The sequence below is a fragment of the Entelurus aequoreus genome, linkage group LG06, assembly GCF_033978785.1.
Source record: "Entelurus aequoreus isolate RoL-2023_Sb linkage group LG06, RoL_Eaeq_v1.1, whole genome shotgun sequence".
Lineage (NCBI taxonomy): Eukaryota > Metazoa > Chordata > Actinopteri > Syngnathiformes > Syngnathidae > Entelurus > Entelurus aequoreus.
Window position 1 is genome coordinate 29,495,461 of NC_084736.1, and position 6,000 is coordinate 29,501,460.

A 6,000-nucleotide genomic window follows, 5' to 3' on the forward strand; every position below is an offset into this window, starting at 1 on the left:
TGGGGAAATTTATTTGATAAAACCCAACACCAAGAATAGACATTTGAAAGGCAATTTAAAATAAATAAAGAATAGTGAACAACAGGCTGAATAAGTGTACGTTATATGACGCATAAATAACCAACTGAGAACGTGCCTGGTATGTTAACGTAACATATTATGGTAAGAGTCATTCAAATAACTATAACATGTAGAACATGCTATACGTTTACCAAACAATCTGTCACTCCTAATCGCTAAATCCCATGAAATCTTATACGTCTAGTCTTTTACGTGAATGAGCTAAATAATATTATTTGATATTTTACGGTAATGTGTTAATAATTTCACACATAAGTCGCTCCTGAGTATAAGTCGCACCCCCGGCCAAACTATGAAAAAAACTGCGACTTATAGTCCGAAAAATACGGTACCAGATAATTATAGTTGCATATGACTTACACATACATTGTTCCAAGGCAGAAGCCTATTAGAAAGTATGTAGTAACAAACGTGTCCGCATCATTCAACGTACAGCTTCATGGGCTTCATTTTTGGAAATGAAACACATATATTTAAAAATGTATTTCCATGAGAGTCACATGATATTTTCTCGAACTGGATACAAGTAAATGAGTGCATTTTCAAGACAAACAATGTTATAAAACCAGTCTAAATGTATTCTTCATAATACCGTTGTTATACTGAAGCAATAATAGGTCAAGTACTTCTGACGTTATCGTTGCATATCAGACACACTGCAGAACCTCCTCTGTACATTTGTCCTGTGGTTGGCTCAAGCCTTGCAGGCAGCTGGAGACAATCCCTGGCCTGAACGGTAGAGAAGGGATGGACTCAAATGCATGGGGATGAAGACTTATCCAAACTACTACCACTGAATTACTGGGACCATTAGTTGTCGCCAAAAAACACTCCACTTCTACTTAAAGACAGCATGAGTCCGTTAGTGTTTGTCGTCTGATTTGCCAACTTTCTGGTCTGCTGCTGGGGGGAGCCGTGGCCACGTTTGCACCGGAGACCGGCTGCTGGCTCTCTGCCACGTTGGGGTCCGCATGGAGAGACCGGAGGAGACGAAGAAGAAGAGACGTCCAAGGGCGTCAGGATGGACACGCTTCACGGAGCCTTGGCTGGATGAGCATGGGTCCAACATTTTGGGTCTCCTTAAACGGATCCTCACCCATCCGCGTGCACTGGACATTAGTCGAGAGCTAGTGGGCAGCTTAGGACGGAGTCGGCTCTCTTGGTTACTATGTTGAGTCTGTTTTTGTTGTTTTGTTTTTTCGTTGTGTTTTACTCTTGTAGCTGTATTTAGCTGTACAAGTGTTTCCTGTTATTTAAAGCTTTGAACCGGAAGTACAAGTGCCGTTCCATCTCCTAAATATCCAAGCAAGCATTACAATATAAATAAAACAATTCTTACTAAAGAATTTGTGGAAATTTGTAATCAAGCTAGCAGCGTTAGCATTAGCTAATATGCTAACGAGTGTCTCTGTTAGTATGTATAATTTACAACGTTCTTTTTGTATTGTTTCAGTTTCACAAATTCCTCAGTAAATTCACCAAAACGTCACGGTGGAGTTATTGAGTCTGTTTACTGATTAGAGAGCTAGCTTCCGCAGCTAGTGGGTCCATGACGATGACTTCTGTTTTGTTTGATCACCCGTTTTACTGCCGTGTTACAGACACCGTTTGTAAACATCTAAACACATTTATGTGTAAATAACTAATTTCACGACGTATATATCTGTGGCTTACAGTCTGGTGCGGCTAATATACGGAAACATATTTTTTTCTTCTAAATATTTATTTGGTGCGGCTTATATACCGGTGCGCTCTTTAGTCTGGAACAGTGTTTTTCAACCTGTTTTGAGCCAAGGCACATTTTTTTAATTGAAAAAATCCAGAGCCACAACACTAGCAGAAAATGTTCAAAAAAATGAAACTCAGTAGTTTTTATTGACAATATAAAGTCGTTCTCATCAAATACCTGACGCAATTGTTCGATATATCCTATAACCATAACCATCCATGCATTACTAATTACTGATGACTTGGTTACTCTGCCAATCGCTAGACAGCACAGACCCTCAACAACAACGCCACATTATTTGGGGATTCTAATTATTGGTTTGCGGAAAAAAAATTATATATTTATTTGTACAATGCTTAGAAGATCTGATGTTGCCATCATTACTGATGAAAAGCGGTCCAGACCAATTAGGTGAAATTGCATCATTTCCCACGGCACACCAGACAATATGTCACGGCACACTAGTGCGCCGCGGCACAGTGGTTGAAAAACAATGGTCTGGAAAAGACGGTAAAGCCTAATCATATCTATGGAATGTGATGATATCTTCCCTTAAACTAAACGCTTAAAATCGCTGTGTCTGGCCGGTGGCTCATTGGCACATTTTCACTGAAAGTTCACACACACACACACACACACACACACACACACACACACACACACACACACACACACACACACACACACACACACACACACACACACACACACACACACACACACACACACACACACACACACACACATACATACATACACACACACACCCACACATTCTTGTATTTGTTACCTTCTCGAGACCGCCAAAAAATGCCTACCTCTTAAGGACCACCCTTTTCTAGATACCGGTATACAAATATTTGTATTTACAATATATACATACTATGCAATAGGGTTGTACGGTATACCGGTATTAGTATAGTACCGCGGTACTAATGAATCATTTTTGGTACTATATCGCCCCCACCCCCCGTGTCGTCGTCGTCGTCACGTCGTGACATCGTTACAACACTACTATGCACATAAAAAAAGGTAAGCTATTAGTTATTTTTTGTCTTTTTATTTTTTTTTGTAATTGGCTTTTAATCGTCATTATTTATTTCAAGTTATTACAGTATGTCTCTATATGCATATTTATTAAACATTTTTAAATAAATTTTGGCCAAAGGGGGCGCATTTCAATTTCTGACACACACTTGTTATTACATATGTTGGCCAGAGGGGGAGCACTTTTAAAAGCGACACACAGTCAATTTGAAAAATCCCTCCTTTTTGGGACCACCCTCATTTTGATAGATTTCACCACCAGGGGTGCAAATGAGATATCTATTTTTTCCATCCATCCATTTTCTACCGCTTGTCCCGTTCGGGGTCGCGGGGGTGCTGGAGCCTATCTCAGCTGCATTGTTTTTTGTAATGTGCTTAAGGCCGATGACAAACGAGTCACGGACCACATTTGGCCCCTGAGGGCAACCCAGCTGTAGAAGCTAACTGTTAATGGCCACTATAGTCGTAGTACCGTAGTGTAATTGTTCATCCTATGGTCACATATGTCTTACGTCAGCACCGGAAGTCGTAAAATCAGCCGTTCAACTGGATGAATAGGGAAGTCCTTCTTTAGCTGCCGTCTTGTTTCATCATATATTGCTGCCTTTGCACCTGTCAATGTTTACTTTTGTATGCACATTAAATTAAAAAAAATCCCGACTTTGGAGCAATGTTCACGGACTTTAGTATTTGGCTCTCTATTAGATCCGATGGTTTTCCGTATTGAAACCATGATTTCAGTCCCAACTTGTTCACCGGTCCTCATATGTAAGGTACTTTTCCTTGTTGATGTCTCAAGAAGGGTGAAAACACACACACACACGCACACGCACACACACACACTTTCTTGTGTTTTTTACCTTCTTGAGACCTCCGAAAAATGCCTATCTATAGTATTATAATAAAAGTCGTAATTTTACTCAACACAAGTCACAATTTTACAAGGAAAACTGAACAAGTGTGCAATATTATGATAAAAGTTGGAATTTTACTCAATAACAGTCGCAATTTTACAAGAAAAGCTTAGAATTTTGGAAATTTTATGAGAAGAGTCGTAATTTTACTCAACTAAAGTCACAATTTTATCTGAAAACTAACATTTTGGCAATATTATAAAAATCGGAAATTTTCTTGGCAAAATTATGACAAAAGTCATAATTTTACTCAAAAAAATGTCACTATTATACAAGAACAAACAAATTGGCAGTATTGTGATAAAAGTCAGAATTTTATGACAAATGTCACCATTTTGCATTAAAAAGTAATCATTTTACATAAAAAGTAATAATTTTACATAAAAATTAATAATTTTACATAAAAATTAATAATTTTATGAGAAAATACTGCAATAATACAGAAACAGAAAGAATATGAGAAATTGTTCCCAACTTTCTAAGAAAAAAGTCGACACGTGAGAAAAAGACTGCTTTTAGTTATTTACTTTTTTGTAATTGTTTTTTAATCTCCATTATTTACTTTGAGTTATTCCAGTATGTCTCTATATACATATTTATTTATTTTCTAAATAAATTTTGGAAAATCCCTCCTTTTTGGGACCACCCTAATTTTGATAGATTTCACCACCAAATTAGACATTCTTTATTAGATGCAATGCTTTTCTGTATTGGGACCATGATGTATGTCATCACTTGTTCACACCTCCTCATATGGAAGGTACTTTTCCTTCTTATAAATAAATGGGTTATACTTATAGCGCTTTTCTACCTTCAAGGTACTCAAAGCGCTTTGACAGTATTTCCACATTCACCCATTCACACACCCATTCACACACTGATGGCGGGAGCTGCCATGCAAGGCGCTAACCAGCAGCCATCAGGAGCAAGGGTGAAGTGTCTTGTCCAAGGACACAACAGACGTGACTAGGATGGTAGAAGGTGGGGATTGAACCCCAGTAACCAGCAACCTTCCGATTTCTGGTACGACCACTCTACCAACTTCGCCACGCCGTTCTTGGTGTCTAAAGAAGGGTAGAAATACAAGAACACACACACACACACACACGCACACACACACACACACACACACACACACACACACACACACACACACACACACACACACACACACACACACACACACACACACACACACACGCACACAATGCAGGTCATTAAGTGCGGTTGGCAGTTGACTGGTGCTATGTAAAGAATGCAAGGCAGTTTCTGTCACCAGGATGTTGGTTTTAAGCTGGGAATGAGGTCACAGTCATACTGACATTATTTCATTTTTAGTTATGTTTTTACCTTTCCACTGACAAGTTTGGTGTCGGTCAAAAAGGTGATAAAAACAGCTCTTGTTCTAAAAGGCATTGTGCTTTTTCTTTTTTCATTTGATGAGTCACTCCAGCGCACAAAAAGTGTGTCATATTTGTGTCACACACAAGACGTGACAGTGAAAATCACCCGATGGCGTGGCTGCTGACGTCACATGCGGTAGAGCGAGAGACGATGGAGTCAAGGCGGGTTAGAACGGGACGGGAAATGAGGAGGAGGAGAAGTTATTGAGAGGGAGAGGACGCTGTAAATCAAGTGCACGAATTGGAGTGACAGTAAGAAAGCGAGAGGGCAGACAGCTGAGGAGTTGCTGATATTCTTAAGAGGTGAAGCCAAACACAATAAGTGATAAACCTGTTTGACTAACTGACAGCCTTGGGCTGTTTAGTGAAAGTAATGATGGCACTAAAAGCCCCCTACACACACCCACACACACACACACACACACACACACAACACCAGGAGTTGTTAAACTGCTGATCAATAAACCAGTAAAGGACGAGCGATGTTTTCCAAATTAGATTAAAAATATTAAAGCTGTAAAAAAGCGCTATTATTATTATTATTATATTGCTGTCAAATCCATCTTTTTATTTCTATTGTCCAAAGATGGCGCCATGTAGTGGCTGCTGGTTGCAGGAGCTCTGTGCTCTTGTGTGTCCTCCTTTGTGTTCTTGATGTTTCCCTCTTGGTTTCGGTTTCTGCCTCGGTGACTTCTGCGCTGCTTTTTGGTGTTTCTTTGTGGACTTTTGGATCTTCTTTGGGCCACGGCCATGTTTGGTGAAGAGACCAGAGGATCAAGGGAAGTACGGATGGACGACCTTCACGGACTTCTGGCTGAATGAGCAT